Source organism: Lepisma saccharinum, chromosome 10, assembly GCF_977018435.1.
Source record: "Lepisma saccharinum chromosome 10, izLepSacc3.1, whole genome shotgun sequence".
NCBI classification, from domain to species: domain Eukaryota; kingdom Metazoa; phylum Arthropoda; class Insecta; order Zygentoma; family Lepismatidae; genus Lepisma; species Lepisma saccharinum.
Genome location: NC_139238.1, coordinates 25584098 through 25605384, shown reverse-complemented (window position 1 = coordinate 25605384; position 21287 = coordinate 25584098). Strand labels below are relative to the sequence as shown.

Sequence of the window (21287 nt, the reverse complement as noted above, 5' to 3'; positions counted from 1 at the left end):
GGATATGGCACAAGTTTCGTCAACCATAATAGCAAAATATTCCTGACTTTTAATATCTGCTACCACGGAGCGCAAAAGAGATCTCCCTAATATATCAATGATCTCGTTCTGAGTGTCATGTTAGAGCCATTTGTAGCCCGAACGTCCCATCCACTCTCCTAGTTCATGCACATCATCTTTTGAAACTCTTTTTAGTAAAAATTTTAACAATACTCATAATTATATACTTAGTATATGGTAATAAGTCATGTATTTTGCTGTCTCTGGTCATAGCTCCCCCCCCCCCAAAGTTGATGGTTTAGCGGTCTCAGCCCCCCAAAGTTGTTGGTCTAGAACATTTCAAATGTGTATTTAAAGTTAAGTTCATGTTGCACAATTCAGAGTAAATTTTACAAGTGAAGCAAAATAATACATTAGATTCTCTTAAGCAAAATTATTTGGGAGGGGCTCTGCCCCACATCTACCCCAAGCCCTACGGAGTCGGCGCCTTTGTAGTAAGTACACCCTGCACTGCACTTGCACTTGCAGACTAGCGAGGCTATGGCGTCTGGACTCAGTCAGTATAATCCTCTGTGGGGCTCGTGTTGTGTCGTCCCTATATGTTTGTTGAGTTGATTGAGTTGAGTTGATTTATGCACAGTAAGGCTAATCGGGACTGGACCTACAGTTTAATGTGGGATCCGAACCACTATGCGCCTCCATCTGGAATCAAACCCAGGACCCCTTGATTACAAGGCGACGACGCTACCACTGCACCAACGGAAGGCCGCCTATATGTGTGTGATTGTCCCTTCATTTATCTCATCGTATCACAATTCTTCCTCATCTTTTCTGTTAGCCAAAAGTAGCAGAAAAGCGAAGTAAAATAAGATCAATCAATCAATCAAAATCGTGTAAATTTGGAATTTCCCTACGGCAATTTTCCGAAAGTTCAGCTCTTAAATAGATACTAATAAGTAGCTACACTTGTTCAAGTAAATAGAACATATAAGGGTTTACTCAAAGAGGGCTCCAAACCACAAAGGCACACACCATTGTTATAATTTTGCATTGTGAGATGAACGAATGTGAGAGAGAGAAAATGTGCTATTGCTTCGTGTCTTACAATGCGATTACATCTGGAACTGATATTAAAATAAATTACATAAGGTGAAGAAATGTGGACTGTATTAGTTATGGACCTGCGGTTTCTGTAATCGATGGCGAAACAGCCATAGCCGAACTCGATTAAAATGCGGTCGATTTCACTGCAGAAACTTTCGATGAAAGATAAGTTTTCTTCAAGGATATCCGTGGAAATTATCGTATATAAGTCAGTGAAGGTAATTCCATCATCAGTTCTTTCATCTGCAGAAATAAGAAGCTGAAGCATTCAAAATATGGCCTCCATTAACGTGGTAAGTACCTGAATCATACTTATATAGTAGATTAACATATACGTGAAATTAAGTAATGTTAACTTTAACGTGAACATAGATAAAACTTACGCAATGTATCAGTATCAAAAACCTAGAAATTAACATTCGCTATTGCATTATCAGTTAATAAAGAAAACACATGTGCATAGGGCTATATATACTATAATTCATACTATTTAGTTAAAAAAATAGAGTTTAGGAGGAGATGTTTATTTCCAAACGTAGCATGTAGTTAGTTATTCAGCGCTCTAAGTGGAAAATTGTAGCTGAAATTATTTTTATCATCGAATTTGTAAATGGATGTACGCAGCAAAATACATTAGCACTATAGAGTTGTGAGATCTTTGTTTTCTCCAAGAGGGGAATAGAAATATCTTGAGAAAGATAAATTCTTCGTACTTTTATAAATTAATTTCGTTAACATTGTTTTCAAAATTGAGTTTTATAAGCTTCTTGAGCCAAAATATTACGTCATAAAATTTCCAAACCAAAATATTCCATCTTATAGAATTTTCAAACGAAAATAATAATCCAGATTGCCAAATTTTCAAACGAAAATATTCTATACCATAATATTTTCAAAATAAAATATTCTACATCATTAAGTTTTCAAAGTAAAATATTCTATATCAAAATTTTCGAACCGAAATATTCCATAGCATAAAGTTTTAAACCAAAATATTCAATACCACAAAAGTTTTAAACCACAATATTCCATATAAAAAAAAAATAGACAAAAATGTTCCATATCATAAAGTTTCAACTGGCGTTATTCAATAGTACAAAATTTTTGATCCAACATATTCCATTTCATAAAATTTTACACCACAATATTCTATATCGTTAGTTTGAACTAAAATATTCTGTATCACAAAATTTCTATATCATATTTTTTAAATAAAAGTATTCTACATCATAAAACATAGTAACCAGAATATTCTATATTATAAAATGTTTAAACAAAAAATATTCTATAGCCTTATCATAAAATGTTTAAGCTAACATATGACAAGATACAAGATCGCTTGCATAATATGCACCATTAATGTATATATTCTTGATTCTTTCAGTTCGTTGCTGTTGTTCTTGTTGCTTTTGCCATTATTGGCAGTGCTCAAGCTATTGGGCTCATTGGTGAGTTTTTTTAATATATAAATATTGCAATTACATTGTATATTTATCAATATTTATGGGGGGAATATTTTTTTTGTAATTAAAAAATATTCGAGAAGAATCCGAAGCTTTTGAAGAAAAATATTGTTACTTTCTTCATTTTTGTAAGACTTGCATATTTTCATAGTTTCACTTTGTACTGTATTTAGCTATTGGTTTCAATTTAAAACAATTATATATAAATGTAGATAAGGAAGCTACTATAGTAGTGGTAGTATCGAAGTTATTATTAAATCGTCACAAGTATAAAACTACAATTCGGAAATTAACTTCTGACCCTCTTTCTGTCATTCCAGGCGGACTTACTGGAGGGAGCTATGTCCAGCGCACCAATTTCCATTATCCAGGATTCCCATTGGTCGGCTACGGACTAGGTTATGGAGGTATTGGAGGATACGGGCTGGGTTACGGACTTGGTGGTTTCTACGGATAAATCATTCAATTGTTTCTTCACCTTTGCCCAGACCAGGATGGCTATTGGACAGATGAAATTTCGTTTGAACAATAAAGCCTTTTAAACACAAGAATATTTTATTGAATCATCCTCCAAGTAAATATACACTCAGTAATTTCACAGTAAATATTAGTGTTGGTACTATTACTTTATAAGTATTCTGTAGATATTTTGAGCTTTTTCTCTTTCAGCAATAACCTTTTATAAGTATGTCGTCGAGATGAACTTATTAAAGTAATTCTTTATACGAGACAGTGATATATCCACATACCCCTAACACTCCCCTAACACCTCTCCAAATTTTCTCCACACCCCCCATCTCTAAAATTTTCACAAAGGCCTAATATTTTGTCATTTGGGCTCCAAATGTATCCGTATCCCCCTTCGGTAGTTTCCTGAATGAAACTTGGCTTTTCCTAATGTTTCACTTACTTTTTTCACCCTAAAGGAACCGCACCCTTGGAATGCCGAAATCTATTGGTGGTTCTCAGTTAAGAGTACATCGTGGGTCTTGTGGCGACAGTGTTGCAGCCTGGTGCGCAGCAGAAGAACGTTCCATCGTGCATTGAACGTCTGCTGCAGTACCCACCGAAACAAAAGTTACCATTACTATTTAATACAAGAGCGGAATGACCACAGCAAATGAATGAAGCTAAGAAACAGTAATTTTAAAAGCAATTGATATGAACTAAGATTTTCATACTTAGAATGCTACTAAATTCTGATTTTAAAAGAGCGAAACCGTCCAGTGCCTTGTTCCAGTTTCAAGAATCACTGAAAAGGAGAAAGCGTGCACACACAGCCACACACTCATACGCTCACACTGACACATACTTCTTGACACCCATGGAAGACCATTGGTAAACATTGCTTGTCGCCCTCCTTTCCTTTTCTCAACAGATATTTGTAGCGGGTGGCAACAGCCAGCATGCTGTTATATTCGCCCCCCCCCCAAAAAAAATACCGAACACGTCTTGGTAAGATGATCTAGATTGTAATAGAAACGCTAGACATTCAAAACCTTACGTTCCTTACGATCACGGGATATTCATTATTTTCTCTTCGAATATTAACGACCTTTGTTTCAACAAATACAGTATTTTTAGGAATGGTGACCCCAAAAGTAAAATCCCATAAGGCCCCATTCTAAACCCTTAACTTTTGATCGCATATAGTAGAATGCGTTAGGTATACCAGGGAGGGTACGAGCTAGTGTGTTATAGATACGCCGACAATGTGGACAATAGACAAGACTTTATGCTTGATTGGTTGGCATGCCACTTCAAACGGTCGACTTTTTATGATTCGATGTACTGATAAGACGGAAATCAAGTTAATGAATAGCTGACAGGATAGATTAGTGAAGAGAGGACAGACTAAATGAAGTTTAGCTAGTAACGTGTAATGTGTAATAATGCGTTGATAGTTCAATAAATACACGGATGAATTAACACTACTGCGGTGTGATAAGGTAAGAAAGAGTGATAAATTCGGAGTGGTGTTAGAAAATGAATGGGAAGAAAAGTAGTGGAAACAGCTTGTGTACATTGCTGAAAGTATGGATGAGCGGAACGTTCAGTGAACGAACAATGGTATTAATTTAATTGCCTGAAATTATTTTTCGGTTTGCTCTAGCATGAATGTCTGAACAACCCCTTTCCATTGCCAAACTGACGAAAAAAACTTATGCAATGGTTCAACATCTCTATCAATGGGAGCTATTGAGATGATAGTTAAAATCTATTCTTCCACACTCCTCCGTCTGAATATATAGCACGTACAGTGGGATGCACTAGTATTGCTCGGCAAATTGTCCATGAGTGTTCTTCATTAAATTTTCTCTTGAATCCTGCGTTGGTTTTAGGGCTAGATTTTTTTATGTATAATGATGGAAAGGTTTTTAGCAGCTTGTTTGACATGTTGTTTCAATTCCGGATAATCTCATTGCATAAGGCAAAGAGAATAAACATGGTGATGGACAATTGGCTAGGTAATGCTTATGCATCCCACTGAACGAGGTGCAGATAACATGTGAATTACTACCGTTACGTTGAAACAAATATATCTTTAGCTACAAAATATATTTTGCTATTCAGAACATGAATGTTTAAAATGACGTACACAAGTATTTGCCACATTTTCCTTCATTCGAGATTATTTCCTTTTAGAAATGCCTTCTGTGGACGGCATTGAAATAAACGCTAATGCAGCCAATAGAAGCTTTTCGGAACTTGCTCCCAAATTTCCTAATTCGTTAAAGTTTGTTGCCAACGACATTCCATATGCCTGGCATACGTTCGAACAGGAATCCGCCAGGAATTTTTATAGGGTTAATTTTAAATTGAACGGTACAAACAACGATAATCGTAAATAAGAATCATCAAAAAATATTACGAACTATTTAAAATAAACTATTATTTATTGGAACTTTATTAGAATTATTACCATTATTATTATATCCTTGGAGAAGCTTCTACTCGATGAACTACATAAATGAACTGCTTTTCTATATTTTTCATACCGTTAATATGTTGATTTGTGAAGTTATGTTATTTTATATAATTCCTTCAAGGAAACTTTTAGAAGTTGGAGGGAAATTCTAATCATGAAGTTCACATTTTAAGACCTCTCGCATTTTTTAAAAAATTTCAAAACTCATAGAACCATTTATCTATTTTATTAGTTTTTGCAAGTTTTGCATTTTACCCTTTGGTTATTTTGCTAGATTTCTAATTAACTAATACCGGTCCCCGTGGCGGTGTAGTTAGCACATCGCGCTACGACGCCAGGGGTCCCGGGTTCGAATCCTGGCCTGGGCATGGATGTTTGTGTGTCCATTCATCCATTTCGTCAAATCATCACTCATCCCCATCTTCGCAAATTAGTCAAAAGTGGCACAAAAGTCGAAGTAAAATAAAGCAAATCAAATCAAATTCACATTCTTTATTTATGTTAACGACTAACAAAGTTATAATAAGTTTTTTACTGTTCTTTCAAATTTGTAATGAACGATGTCCATACCCAGAGGGATTCGATTGGTTTGACCCTCCCTCGCGACGCCATGAGTTCGCCTACAATTTAATGTAGTAGGCTACCCGACTAATGTACAACCTTAGTGACAATGAAGTACGACCAGTCACAAATATAGGAGTGCGTTGTGAAAGAAGGAGAACACATGCATATGCTGAACACATTTTATTCAGCAGGCTACATGGAACAAAGGAAAACATAAATTTCCGTTGCAACGCAGCAATGTATGGTGTCCACACAAAATAAAACATTTTCGTCCATCTACACGTGACATTGAAGTTCGACCACTGTTAGAGGGGATCCTGTTTACCATTGTGTGACGCCGCCCCGTGGGCGAATAACTGTGGCAATGCATCGGGGCATGCTGCGGACGAGTCGATCAAGGTATTCCACATCGATGCGGTGCCATTCCTCCTGCAGGCAGGCGATAAGAGCAGCCACTGTCGTGGGTCACCTCTGTTGCACACGTCGCTTAAGAACACGCCACACATTCTCAATGGACGAGAGGTCGGGACTCGATGGTGGCCATGGCAGAGTTCGCACGTGATGGCAAGTCAACCATTCTCTTGTCAGCCGTGCTGTATGAGGCCTGGCATTGTCGTGTTGAAAGATGAGATGTCGCGTGTGGAACAGGTGCCTTCGCACTGTGGAAAGATGCCGCTCCAGTATGAGTGTATAGGTGTGTGCATTCACAATGCCCTCACAGACGGGTAGTGGGCCAACCCCAGATGCCGTCATGCATCCCCATACCATCACTGACGCAGGTTTCTGTACCCGACGTGCATAACATTTTGCTTCATTCTGTTCCTCCTTCCGACAAATGACTGTTTTCCGTATTTTCCCGTACACAACATTGAAAATGGATTCGTCCGTCCACAAAACCCTGTTCCACTGCCGAAATATCCATCCCTGGTACATTCGTGCCCACCGTAGTCGATTGCCTTTGTTCAACATGGAAAGGAAGGGTTTACGTTTCGCCTTGTACACTCGGTAACCGCATCGCTGTAGGTAACGGCGAATGGTTCTGGTTGACACTTCAATGTGAAAGCGTTCTCGAGTCCACAGTCGTAATTCGGCCACAGAAACATGATTGTTGGTCTGGATATAGCGCCTAATATCCGTACGTCACGCACGCTCAGCAGGCGTTTTCGACCGGGGGGCCTTACCTGGCTCTGAAGTACCCGTATTTTGGTGGTGTTTGATGATGCAGTGAACGGTTGACTTGGGTAAGTTCAGTTGGCGCCCTATTTCCCGTTCACTGAGTCCATCCCGTTGTAACTGCACCACTCTTCTCCTCACGGTGTTGTCAATAGGTTTGCCCCTGGCCATGGTGATGATGCACTGCGGTTCCTCGGTGCACAGCACGCGCTTATATACGGCGGACTCCCTTATTGTGTCAGTGACGTCAAGCTTCCGTCGAATGCGCCACTATCTGGAATTTACCGTATGGGCCTGGTGCCTGGTCGAAGTTCAATGTCACGCGTATAGTCCCCCGTTTTCGTTCTTTACGTGACCTTGGGTGCAACATGCTGGGATCACGATTCTTGCCTGCTCACACGCCTCCTCTTACACACATGCGTCACTTCTGCGGGTCACCCATTCCACCGCCTATGCCTCTGTGCATTTAATCAAGTATTCCTTTCTGGTCGAAATTCATTGTCACCAAGGTTGTATGTTCTTCCTCTCCTCTTCAAAATTCAGAACTGTTTTTCTATATGCATTTGACTAAATTTAAAATTTGAGTTACTCTTATTTTTTTCCTATTCTGTTTCAAAAGTAAAAATTTACACAGGAAATATTGAAGCATGCTCTTGCAATGAGCTTCGTTGTGTAGTCATTGTTGCAATTGGTCAATCATTGCTGCATGATCTTTGATTCAAGAAAACCTAATTACGAAAAGTCTGCATCTTTGCCCTGCACAAAACAAATTCGTATTTGTTTTCCTAATTCTGTTAGACTCGAAACCTGTAGACTATAGGTATGTAAAGTATTGCAATTTGACAGGTAAACCATCCAAGCGTTTTCATGACTTATCTGTCAACCAGAAATAATATGATCACAATACTTACAAAACAGACTGGGACGTTTGGTAATATGACATTAACTTTAAAATCTCCTGTAAAAGTACTGGGCGTAACCATTGGCGTAACGATTCAGGGTTTACTTTCTCTCTGATCACGTCATTGAACCTGTTCACCTTAATGAATTTCTTATGGCGCAAATTGGATTGAAATCGTTTACAATCAACCAGAGACACTTATGCAGTTATACGGGAATGCAAAAGTAATTTCCATCCGTAGTCAGTGCTTGGAATTTTGTTCCTAAAGACAAATTGAGGGGAAAGACTGGTAGAAAGATGAGGTTAAATTTCACAAAGTTAAAAACATTCTATTGTTTTTTTTTTTAATCTCTGGTATTTATCGTCAGCTTTTCCTCATATATGATAAAATAAAGAGTGTGTATTTGACTTCCGTGTGTCAAGATTGCCCCGTTTCTATGAAATTAGCTATACCAAGTTTTATTTTCGTTTTGCAACTGCTTGAATGAGACTTCTGCAGTAGCTCATAGTTGAAATATTTTATTCTTCTTGTGATATACATGCACTAACTCAAACTTTGTAGAGCTGCAATAGCTCTGTGCTCAAATGCCAAAAAAAATACTTGTGCAACCAAGCATGCAGAAATCCAGTACATAAGAAACGAAGCAAATTAGGATTTACATTTGATTTTCCCTCGTATAAATAGTTCCTTGCAGATATTTAGATATTGTTAATTCAATGATAGATAAATACACTCCTACATCATTTTATTTGCTTACGTTGAATGACATTTTCAAACATTAATAATCAAATATTTTCAGTACTTCAAACTTTTAACCGTATAAGCCTCCAAGTCCAGAACCAAGTCCGTAACCACCCAATCCATAGCCGTAACCAAGTCCGTATCCTCCCAATCCGTAACCAAGTCCGGAACCAATCACTGCTGGGTAGTGGACGTTGCTGCGGTGGACAACGCTGGAGCCAGTAAGGCCACCTGCCATGGAAGGGTACAGACATAAATTATAAAGCATGTAATACTTTGTAGAGATTGAAGATAAAATCTTTATTGCATTTCAATGCTTCGTTTTCCAAAGATCTCTATCAAGAGAACATTTACTTTTATACGACTGCAAAATATCACAAACTTAATATCGGAACATATTGTAATCTCCTTGTCGTTTCCGGCTTAATTTTATGCCAATTCTATGCAGAGATATACCAAATGAACGTACGATTCTATGTATGATCCAAATTTGTCTCAAGCAGGAATCAAATCCTGGGTCATTAGATTGAAAAGCAATAATTTTAATGCGTGTTCATTACAGTTCAACGAACAGCCCAACTTTAAAACCAAAAGTATTCTTGAGTAAATGACTCTGTATCTATAGACTTACCATATAGATCAACAGCTTGGATAGTGGCAGTTAGGGCTAAAACAACAAGGGCGGCGACAAGCTGGAACGAAATAGGTTGTGTATATATTATTATTCTGAATAAAATGATGCTGAGAAACTCTTATGAATGTATAAGCAATATAACGTATTTTTAATGATTGAAAACATTAGAAAACCATAAGTTTTGTCTCCTTCAAGTTAAGAAAGTTAGTTGTCACAAATTTGTAACTTTAATTTTAAACCTTTCTTTTCCAACTTGAAAATCATATTCATAGGGCACAAAGATCATTTAATTTTACTGAGCTCACTGAATTTTCTTATTGTGAACAATATCAGTTAAAATTGACAAATTAATTTGAGAGAATATCCCCATAGAAAAACCTACACGATATAGTCAATAAAAACTAATTACTTTCTTTTACGCTTTACGAGTATTGATGCATATTTTTAGAAATTGTTCACAATTTCAGATGTGATTAATATTTTATTTTTTTCTGGCATGACGTTCCACTGAAACATACTGTATACTGGATTACATTTCACTTAATATTAGCACCTCTCAGTTGCCTTCAGAATACTTTGATAAGCAATTTAATACAAAGAAATTGGGTTTGAACATGGAATATATATGTAATCTGAGACATCACAAAGTTAATGTTATTTTTATGAACTAAATAAAGTTTGAATTAAAGTGTAGGAACAAATTATTCCTCACGCATGAGATAAACAGAGAGTTGCTTATTTACACAATGGTTGTCATCCATTTGGATAAGCACTTTGCGAAGTTTTGAAGCATAATAGTTATAAAATCCTCATTATACATGCTCGTAACGCGAGTATATGTATATATATACATGCACATTCACCCAGAAAATCATTGATTTGCCAATTAATTAATTAATAGAGTATTCAAAGTTGTGGTCTATCCATACTTAAGCCAACTTCGCTAAATTTCTTGATTTACAATTTAGTCTTGAATTTTAGGATTACTTAGGGCACATATGTAATACTCACAATCTTCTGGAATGCCATGATTTTGTTGTGTGTGTGTAATCAGAACTTGCTAAGTAGCCTAGTTGTAGCTATAACAAATTGATTTCGCTTTATATATACATAAAACCCGGACATTGCCTAAAACTTTCCTTAATAGGATGTTCTGATTCCTTTACTTTCTACTTCATGGGAAATATATTTAAAATTCCTGCAACAAATATTCCGCCGTCTTAATTGTTTCTTAGCGGTTTATAGAGTTATAGAATGAATTACTTCCTTTGCAGTTAATTAAAACGGGTAAGAACGTTTGGCCTTTAGCTGTGCATCGTTTAGTTTTCTCAAAATCATTAATTAGCTTTAAATAATAGCCTGCCTAATTGATCAAATAAGAAAGAGGCAAGGCCTAGTGTGAGTGTCACTAAACAATTTGTTTGCGCGTGACTGTGGGTAAGGTTAGATAAACGTATGTGTATGTTATGAATGTGTGTTATGTAATTTGTTATTTTCTTGTTATTATTTTATTTTTTCTACCTCAGTAGTTTAATCGCGTTTTGGCGGAGTGGTTAGTACTGCACGCTAGATGTCAAGTGTTCAGGGTTTGAAAACAGACCTGGGCATGAGTGTTCTTTGTGAGTCCCTTCGTCAATTTCATACAATCATCACGCTTCCTTATCTTCGCGCTTAGCCAAAAGTGGAAGAAAAATGAACCAAATCAGTTAATAAATTCCGATTTTGTGGATAAATGACGAATAAAGGAAGTAGCTGAAAGGATACACGATAACAACATATACAAGCCAGGATTCGAACCCAGATTATTCAGCGGCGAGATCTCGTGTCGACCATTCATAGCATTTGGTTACCACAATTGAATACATAAATTAATTGTCTACTACGGACCTGCTTAAGTATACCTAAAACCAAGAGTTCCAACCGTTTTCCACTTTGACTAAAAAACTGGTAAAGTTTTTCAACGGTTTCGCAAAACATCTACTTCACATACAGGATAATTCCAAATTATATTTAAATTGTGAGCTGCCCAATGATCATATTTCGCGGACTTCTGTTTTCCAGCAATTCTCGTTTAAACCTTATTTCCTGAACATAGAAGTTACACTATTATAAAACTTTGAGCATTTTCGCGACGAGTAGGAAATGTGTGTGCAGTCTTCTCAATAGATTAAAATCGGGGTTAAGGGCCGGCCCTCGTGGCAGAGTGGTTAGGGGTCCCGGGTTCGAATCCTGGCCTGGGCATGGATGTTTGTGAGTGTCCATTCATCAATTTCATCACATCATCACTCATCCCCATCTTCGCAAATTAGCCAAAAGTGGCACAAAAAGGCGAAGTAAAATAAAGTAAATCAATCAATCGGGGTAAGGAGAGAAATTTCATTCACTGAAAGGCTTATCTGTGGTGTTATTCTCTCAGCTAATATTCTTGACATAACTTTGTATGGTACACTTAGCAGTGAAATTCCTCTGTAGTTTCTACAATCAACTTTATCATTTGATTTTTGAATGGGGCAAAAAGTACCCATTGTCAATTTCTTTCCTTTCACAGATTTCTGAATCAATTCATATAGTTTTCTTACTATCCTCTCTCTTCCTTACTTTAAAAGTTCTGCTTTAATTTTATCTTCTCCTGTTGTTCTATTATTCTTCATTTATTTTATTGCTTCCTGGACTTCCTCGTAGCTAGGTTCTGGTATTTGTTTTTCTGGTCCGTAAAAGTTACTCTTTCCTCCATATCTTCTCTCTCTTGTACCGTTGGTGTATTCAGCAGTTCTTTATAATATTCTGCCCAACGCTTTAGAATTCCTTCTACTGCTCACACTAATTCCCCCCTTTATTTATTTATTTACTTCTTCTTTTGGATGGCGAAGTTAAGGCACAAGCCTTTTCTTACACTTAACAATCTCTTCTTCACTATTTACAAATTTAGTTGAAATATCTAACAGTTTGCAAAATATAAAACATCAAAATACCAAAGAAAAATAAAAAAAACACAAAAAGAGAAAAAAACACAAAAATGAAAAAAAACCACAAAAATACACATATATGTTTTAAGAAACGTAAAAAATGCACGTACAGCATGAACACACACATAACACAAATACTTAAAATACAGAAAAGTCGGTCGGTGTTTGTCCTACAAATTTAGATCAAGAAAGGTTTCATTTTATTTTCTTTCCTTGTTTTCAGTACTGGTAAGTTGCCTCCAGAAGATGCTTTCTTAATTTTGATTTGAAATTGCCGAGAGAAGAAGAGTCTCTTATGTCACTGGGGAGGTCGTTCCACGCTCTGGTGGCAGTGACAGTGAAGGAATTTCCGTAAAACGCTGTCTTTTGGGAGGGGATGGTGAGCAGGGAGTTGTTTCATGAACGGGTAGCAAAGGTGTGTGCTGCGCTTAGGGGTTGAAATCGTGAAAGTAGGTAGGGGGGTTCTCTTGAATGCACTATTTTGTAGAGCGCTGTAAGAGCGTGGAAGCGACGGCGTGTTGAAAGGTCGAACCAGCCTAGATCTTTGAAAGCCGGGGTAAGGTGGTCAAGATGTTTGATGTTATATATAAAACGTACACATGCATTTTGTATTCGCTGTAGACGTCTTGCTAGTTCACCGTTGAGGTCAACATGCGTCAAGTCGCAGTAGTCTATTTCTTTACCTCTTGTGGTAAGATGTTTTTTAGGCGGTACAAAGAGTGTAATGCTGCGTAAGATTTTTTGCATATGGCCTTCACATGGTCACTCCAGGTGAGGTTTTCGTCCACAACAATTCCCAGGTCTTTGACCGAAAGTGATAGTGAAATGGGTTTTCCGTCTACAAGAATGTCCGGGATGGAGGACTTCGCTGTTGTGGATATGAGGTGCCGTGAGCCAATTAAAATACATTTAGTTTTCTCAGCATTTACTCGTAGACCGTTTGCCTGAGACCACTTGCAGACGTTCATAATATCAGCGTTTAGGGCTTTGATGGCCATATTGATGTTTGTTTTAGGGAACGATAAGTAAAATTGGACGTCATCAGCGTACAGATGGTAATTCGTTGATTGAAATGTATCCGATATATCATTTATGTACATGGAGAACAGTAGCTGTGACAAAACGCTTCCTTGGGAAACACCGCAATTTAGCGGCAGCCATGACGACTTATTTTCAAAAACGAATGTGCATTGCTGTCTGGCTGCTAAGAATGATCGAGTCCAGTCAACAGCGGGTTGGGAGAAGTTGAAATAAGATGTCAATTTTGCCGGCAGGATATCGTTGTCGAAGGTTTGGAAGGCTTTGCTGTAATCGAGGAGAACCAGCATTGTCAGATATCTCTTATCCATCGCTGACCTTACGTCATCCACCACTTTAATGAGTGCTGTGCTGGTGCTGTGTTGTGGGCCAAAACCGGACTGGAAGGGGTTTAACATATTTTTAGATTGTACATAATTAAAAATTTGCACGATGTGTTCAAATACTTTTGACAAAGTGGGGAGAATACTGATCGGTCGAAAATCTTGAGGGCTTACTGGGTTGGTGATTTTAGCCAGGGAGCGTATGTGAGCGAGTTTACAAATGTTTGGGAATGTGACAGTATACAGAGATGTGTTGAAAACGTCTGCAATTGCGTGTGAGATGTGGGAAGCGATACATTTTAACATGTTTATAGAAATTTCATCTGCTCCGGTTGAATCGGATTTCATTTTATTAATTGCAGTTTCGACCTTAGCATGAGTTACAAAAGAGAAATCAAAACTATTTTTGTTTTTGCTTTTGTGAACACTTATGGAGTCGATCGTACGTTTCTTAATTTTAGGATTGATGTCTGATGAGTTCTGAAAATGACCATTTAGTTCTTCAGCAGAAATGCCAATTATTTCATTTCTATCACGTTTTTTCTCAACACCGAACATTTTAAGTTTGTTCCACCGCGATTTCGGTTGCGATCTATAGTTTAAGAGTTGTCCGGCAAAGGAAAACTTTCTCTTTCGTATTTCCTGCGTGCACCGATTCCGAAGAATGCGGTATTCTTCGAAATAATCACGCACTGACTGCAGGTTTGATTTGAGTGTGGACTTATATTGCCTGTATGCTGCATCCCTGCGGGACATCAGCTGCTGGATCTTGGGGGTAATCCACAGGCTGGGAGGTCTCGCAACTCTCTTTCTTTTCACGGGCGCGTGCTTGTCGTAAATCTGTAGGATGAGGTGGTTTAGGAAGTTCACTTTCTCATCCACCGTTTGAAAAGAAGCGACCAGGTGCCATAGCATATTTTCTGCTTCGATATTCAGGGTTTGAATGTCAAGTCGTTTAAAATCTCTGAGAGAGATTACTTTTGGTTTGTATTGATATGTTTTAAGAGAATAGGACATAAAAATAAGATCGTGCTTCGATATGCCTGGGACTGGGAATTGTCCGAAATTTAGAATTTTTAGTGGGTTATTTGTTAATGTGTGGTCAATAAGAGTTTCGCTTTGTTGAGAACGATGTGTAGCTTTTAACGGGCAGGCTGACAGGTTGAGAGACGATATGGTGTCTTTGTAATTCCGTACTTCCGGTTTGGAGCTCGGGAGGTCGAAGTTTAGATCGAATAATATAACACAATGTTCGTGTAATGGTAAAAATTTGGATATTTCCTTTTCAAAATTTTCAAAAACTGTTTTTGAGGATCGATACACTCCGCTGAGGAGGATTTTCTGGTTGTTTATATTTAGCTCAAGTATAAAATATTCCGAACTACCCGAGTATTCTCCTTGAGAACAAGAGAGGATTGTTTTTGTTTTGCACAATGGAAGTCGTGGTTGATAACCTTTATTTATTTCTCTAGTTTTTTGTACATCTTTATAGTCTCCTTATTCTTTCCAAGCTTTTCTATTTCTTGTATTTGTTTCTTTTCATAAATTCTCTTCTTTTTTGATACACTTTCTTGGCTTCTCTTCTTTTCTCCATAAAGTTTTCCACTAAATTTCGTGTTCTTCTAACTAGCATTTTTCGTCTTGCCTCGTTTCTTCTTTAGTCACTGTCTGACATTCTTCACCATACCATACATTTCTAATTTATTTCCATTCGTATCCAACAACGTCTTCTTCTGTATTTGTTACAACTTCATTCCATTCTTCTTCGACTGATGTTTCTCCTGTGTTCGAATATTCTTCTATCTTTCTTCCTATCTCCTCTTTATATTTTCTTCCAATATTTCTGTTATTTTTCAGCTTACTTACGTCAAAATTCACTTGCATCCTTCTATTTCTCTCCTTCCTTAATAAAATCCTTTGTTTGTACTTCATTCTGACCAAGAAATGATCCGAGTCATAATCGGCCCCGCTGCAACTTCCTACGTCGAACACATCTGACTCATGTCTTCTATCAATAAGCACATGGCCTTTTTAATTATGTGTACTTCCGTCCGGTGACATCCATGTCATCTTGTGCTTGTTTTTGTGCAAGAACTTTGAGCTGCACACGATCATATTTTAACTGACTGTAAAATCAATTAACTTTATTCCATTACTGTTACTTACGGGATATAAGATATGCATTCCTATATTTGTTCTGATTATCACTTCTTGTCCCACCTTGGCGTTAGTCTCCCAACACAATCTTTACATCATTTGCAGGTGCACTGTCTTCTAATTTGCTATAAAATACCTCTTTCGGTTCTTGTTCTTCATCTTCTATTGGTGCATGTGCATTGATTAGAAAGATATTGAAAAAATCCTCTGATTCTTAATGAACAAAGTCTTTCATTGATAGGTTCGAAGTTTATTATGGCATTCTTCTGTTCGTTTCTCACCATAAATCCTGTTCCAAACATATGTCCTTCGTTACTGCGGCTATGCATTAAGTTTTGATTATTACCTACCACTTGTTTTCCTCCTGCAAGCTTGTGTTTAGTTATCTCTGTGCTGACTTTTTAAATAGTAATAAAGGTATTATAAACATACCATAGAAAGATTAGAACGTACCCAAAGCTTTAAAAATGAATCAATTTTCCAAAAGAAAAACCATAATGGTTGATATTTTTTGTGATGCTCTCACTGTGGCAGTATTTTATTCCCTTTTCAAAGTATTTTCTAAATTATTAGCTTGAACTAAAAGTATAATTGTAGTAAATTCGCGAATTATCAACATATTGAGAAACACAGATTACTTCTATTTTGTGAGTGTAAATTCTCATTTATACAAATATTATCACTCTCTTTAAATTTCAATTTCAGAAAGTTAGTTTAATTATTATTACCTTACTACAAAGATACTCAAAATGTGTAAATTAACATAAATATGTTGACTCCAGTAACACATCAAAGTACATAAAATGCTAATGATGCACTTTTGGTACATGAAAATACACACAGAAATGCATAAAAGGGTACTAATGGCAGCTGCTGTTTTGTGTAATGCACTAAAATTACATAAATTGAGATCAGACACGATCATTTCAAAGAAACCAAAATTATGTCAATTGATGTTCGAAAAGTGCATCGATCTTGATTTGATACATTTCAATTGTGTGCACTATAAACTATACTTCGTTCTACATGTTTATAATACATGGAGGAGGAAAGTTCATAAAAAATATCAACATCACATTACTATATTGCCAATTTATTAATGCTTGTTAGCATTTCGAGAACAACAAATAGAAATATTTAGAAATCGGAAGACGTTGGGTATTCTTAACCATAGAAGCCCCCAAGTCCGTAACCACCCAGTCCATAGCCGTAACCAAGTCCGTATCCTCCCAATCCGTAACCAAGTCCGGAACCAATCACTGGTGGGTAGTGGACGTTGCTGCGGTGGACAACACTGGATCCAGTAAGGCCACCTAAAAAAAATAAAAAAAATAGCAAAGATATTGTGATTTTTGGTCGTACACAATGCATGCTATACTTTCGTAGTTTTCCCTTAGAAACATATATCGCTAAACTACGTGGATGTGTGTGGGTAGAGTTGAAATAACCACACAGAGAAAAGAAAATGTATCTGTTGAAACAAAAAAAATGCATAAAATCTGCAACTCAGATCAATGTTCAAGTGCATGATGAAGAGAGATCCAGAAAAGTCCATCATTTGATGCATTAATGTACAGCTCGGCATAGACAGAAATACTCACTTGCATCATATGATGCATTTCGGCGTTACCTTTACGAACGATATACAAAAATGCATTCTGTAAACCTGATTCTTGGCAAAGGCCGAAATGCACTTTAGTGATGCAAAATTTGATGCATTGTAGTTTTCTGTTGAAGGGTAGTATTTGAAGGGAGACGACAGTGGATTGCACCATCTGGTTACTAATACGTATTTAGCGCTTGGGGAGAATTACATATATAATTTACATAATAGTTGAAACATCCGAATGTTGAAGAGTTGTTAGCACAGTTTGTTACGACGTCAGAGGTTCTGGGTTCGAATCCCGGCATGGGTATTCTTTGTGAGTGCCCCTTCATCAATTTTCTCATCTCATGAAGCCAAAAGTGGCAGAAAAGCGACACTAAATAAAAATCAAATCAAACACAATGCTTCAACAGTAGTTACTGAAAATCTCCACTTGAAAATTTTGAAATGTTAAACTGGAAATACCCAATCAAAATTTCGGGATAATTTATATTAAGAAACTATCACCTACAGATATTTACTTCGTGTGATAATAAATAGATGGCAACTGTTATTATATGTATTTTTGTCTTCCTTGATTTAAATGCAGGAGTGTTTTCATTACTTCTTATTTAAAATTTTAAATCCGAACTTACCGATAAGTCCAACGGCATATGTGCTGCTAACTAGGGCGAGAGTAGCAAGGATAGCGGCAAACTGAAATAGAAAGGAAAGATATATGTTTATAATGGTAAACAGTATTCACACTATACGTGCATGTACAAAATAATTATATGTACTATGTCGAAAGTATATATCGATACTGTAGTGATTGTATGCAGTCATGGACACTTGATTTTTGTAATGACCCTATTGACTTCCATTGGCCACATTACAAGCCAGAAGTGTACTATCAGATACAAATGTTATTTTATGCATACAACATACTTTATCCGTATTATGCTTATAATTGAAGAGTTATACAAGAATAAGCATTGTCAATTATCACAAATTATAACTAAGCTTTAGATATATCTCTAATTCGAAATGGTTATCTGGTTTCGAAAATGCAACAGAAGAACGGCACAACAGATTTTTTTTTTTTTTTCAATTTCTGAACAAATGGATTCTTCCTCTCTTATTTCAAAAATAGTTTTTTATGTCTCCATCTGAAATTGCGACCAAGAAAATAACTCTTTTCGATTCCCTGCACCCGTACAAAATTTACAAAAATTGCTCCCCTGCGAAGAATGTGTATCTTGTATAATAATGACTGGCTAGAGAAGCGGATACTTGGACATATTTTCTCAGTTTTACTTACAATTGGCTGTAAATATCCTTTTTTTTAAATTCATTAAACATTAAGTACATAAAAACATTTTTTTTGTATTTTTTTTTGTATAATTTTCTATAAATTTTCAAATGCAGCAATTCAGTGTGCACTGTAAAAGGGAAAACGTCTGTTGTGCGCAGCATAATAAAAAAATGAAATATTTATATTGATTGAGATTATTAGTTGTCAACGATTTTACAATACAAGTTATTAATAGTCACAATAGTAACATATTACAAATGGGAAAAATATGCCTCTCTTCTGCCGTCTCTTAAGTCAACGAAGACGCTTTTTGTGTAGAATTTATGTTAATTTCAACATAACAATTCAATATTACTTGAGGTTTAATTATTTTTATTTTAATGCCAATAGCCAATAATAAGAAAAACATTAAAATTTTATATTGTATATCCAATGACGATTTATGTTTCTAGCATACTTCCTAACAAGATAGAATTTAATTTTAAAATGTTCATATTAATTACTTACGATGTTTTGACGAGCCATGTTATATCGATGGAATTACTAAGGAGATAGCAATGTTTGATACATTCAACAGATCGAACTGTCTTATATATACACACTCTACACTCATTTTCTACATTATTGAAACTCAGGATATCCCCTCGCGTTAACTTTCTACTTCCTTGCACTTTAACTAATTGACTACTTATTTTTTTATAAATAATTTCTCTCGGAAGAAAAATTAATGGCGATGATATTTTGCCTTGTAATAATCGACTTGATGATTTAAATGTAAACAATTATATATGCGAAACAGATTATCTCTAATGCGTGAATTAAAATTGTGGTTTTTAAAGCAATATATTTAGTGTTGAATGTTGCACTCTGTATACTAGTACAATTGCTAGTGCTACAGTTTAGTTCCAGGAACTAAAATATGGGGTTAGATGTTTATATCAGGGGAAAACAACCTAATTTTTATATTTATTTAGCCTTATGCACAGTGGCTTAGTTTGTGATTGTTACATTACGGTTTCACTTGAATTATTAATTTTGTCTCTTTCATAATAATACGGTCCAAATTTTGAACTTATAGACATTACAAGTATAATCTGAGTACTTATCTAATATGCTGATACTCTAGGAGAAAAGTACAATGAAAAATATAATATATGTAATTTCGTAACTAATTTATGTGAGAAACTAACTAGAAAAAATGCGCATTACTGCTTCAAAATTGATTGTTTTTTTTTTTAAAGTAATGAGAATATAATAGTTATATTACACAGAGGGTAATATACACTGGATTACACTTTGAAATGTGTACGACCACACAAATTCTGAGGTAGATTGCTTTATTTCAACATTTTCAATATTTACTTGAAATGTGGATATCATAGCTCCCTACGACGTCAGGATTCGTTGGTTCGAATCCCGGCCTGGAAATAGGTGTTCTTTACGAGTGTCCCTTCACCCAATTCTTCATATCGGCATTCATTCTCATCGTTGTGATTAGCCAAAAGTAAAAGAAATGCGACGCTAAATAACAAAATATACAAACTACAGTAAACTTTCTTTCATACATTTATATATTATATTTTAATTGTTACTACTGAGATGAAAACTGGAGATTCTGACTTTAATTCATGAGGTCGCAATCACCACCAAACTAAAAAGAGGAAATGCTAAAATAATATCTAACGAACTTGTTATTTCCTCATGAACATATCTTTCATGAGCCGAGCATTATCTACATGGCTCCATTACATTTTCATTCTTCAACAATTACTTTTGCCCTTGAAGCAGGCATCTTAATAATTATCTCGTTCTGCAACAAATCTAGCTCAAATTAAATCAAGGAATTGATTGTTCAAGGTTCCAAGTGTGAATCTGTTAGCGTAGTCGGTAACGTTGTCGCCTTGTAATGAACGATATGTAGAAATTCCATTTAATCACCATCCATCTTTATCCTCGTGATTATGCTACATAGAAAGAGTGACATAAAGTACGAAAGGTACAAGTACAAGTAGGATCTTTTCATATGAACTTCCGAAAACATTTGTGGAAGGATTCTGTGCTCAAATGTACTGATGCAGATCCTCAGTTATTACAATAGAAAAATTGGGGGAGGAAATCTAGGAAAGCTTCCGACAATGTTTATCGACAGTGGCATGCTTAAGGGTCATTCCACAGTCACGTATGTGACAAACATAGCTTCACATACCGACACAAATAATGGTGATCTGTCTCACAAATGAAGAATTGAGATTAAATCTATTTTATCATATAAATTAGAATGTTATTAGCAGTAAATAATATTATAGAATAGATTACATTGCATGTTTAACTGCTTAAATTGCTTCTTTATTATGATCATACATGTGAAAAAAATAGAAGTTGCATTTCACATA

General features: G+C 36.1%; 1 protein-coding gene and 2 long non-coding RNA genes across 5 annotated transcripts in view; 2 read left to right on the top strand and 1 right to left on the bottom strand.

The window, feature by feature from the left end:
• Window positions 1-21287, top strand: part of Ir76b (Ionotropic receptor 76b) — a 198921-nt gene that overhangs the window by 133160 nt on the left and 44474 nt on the right. The gene's annotated exons all lie outside the window — the stretch shown is intronic.
• On the top strand, window positions 1315-3135 carry LOC145993832 (uncharacterized). The gene is made up of 3 exons (XR_014442298.1): window positions 1315-1397; window positions 2489-2552; window positions 2888-3135. It is a non-coding gene; the product is annotated as an uncharacterized LOC145993832 (long non-coding RNA).
• On the bottom strand, window positions 8878-19471 carry LOC145993828 (uncharacterized). Of its 3 annotated transcripts, XR_014442294.1 has the most exons (5): window positions 19402-19471; window positions 18236-18296; window positions 17190-17307; window positions 9031-9049; window positions 8927-8997 (listed from the first exon to the last, which is right to left on the bottom strand). It is a non-coding gene; the product is annotated as an uncharacterized LOC145993828 (long non-coding RNA). The 3 variants fall into 3 exon arrangements; XR_014442293.1 differs by having other exon boundaries at window positions 8914-9049; XR_014442295.1 differs by lacking the exons at window positions 17190-17307; window positions 18236-18296; window positions 19402-19471 and adding exons at window positions 9508-9568; window positions 10522-10573 and having other exon boundaries at window positions 8878-9107.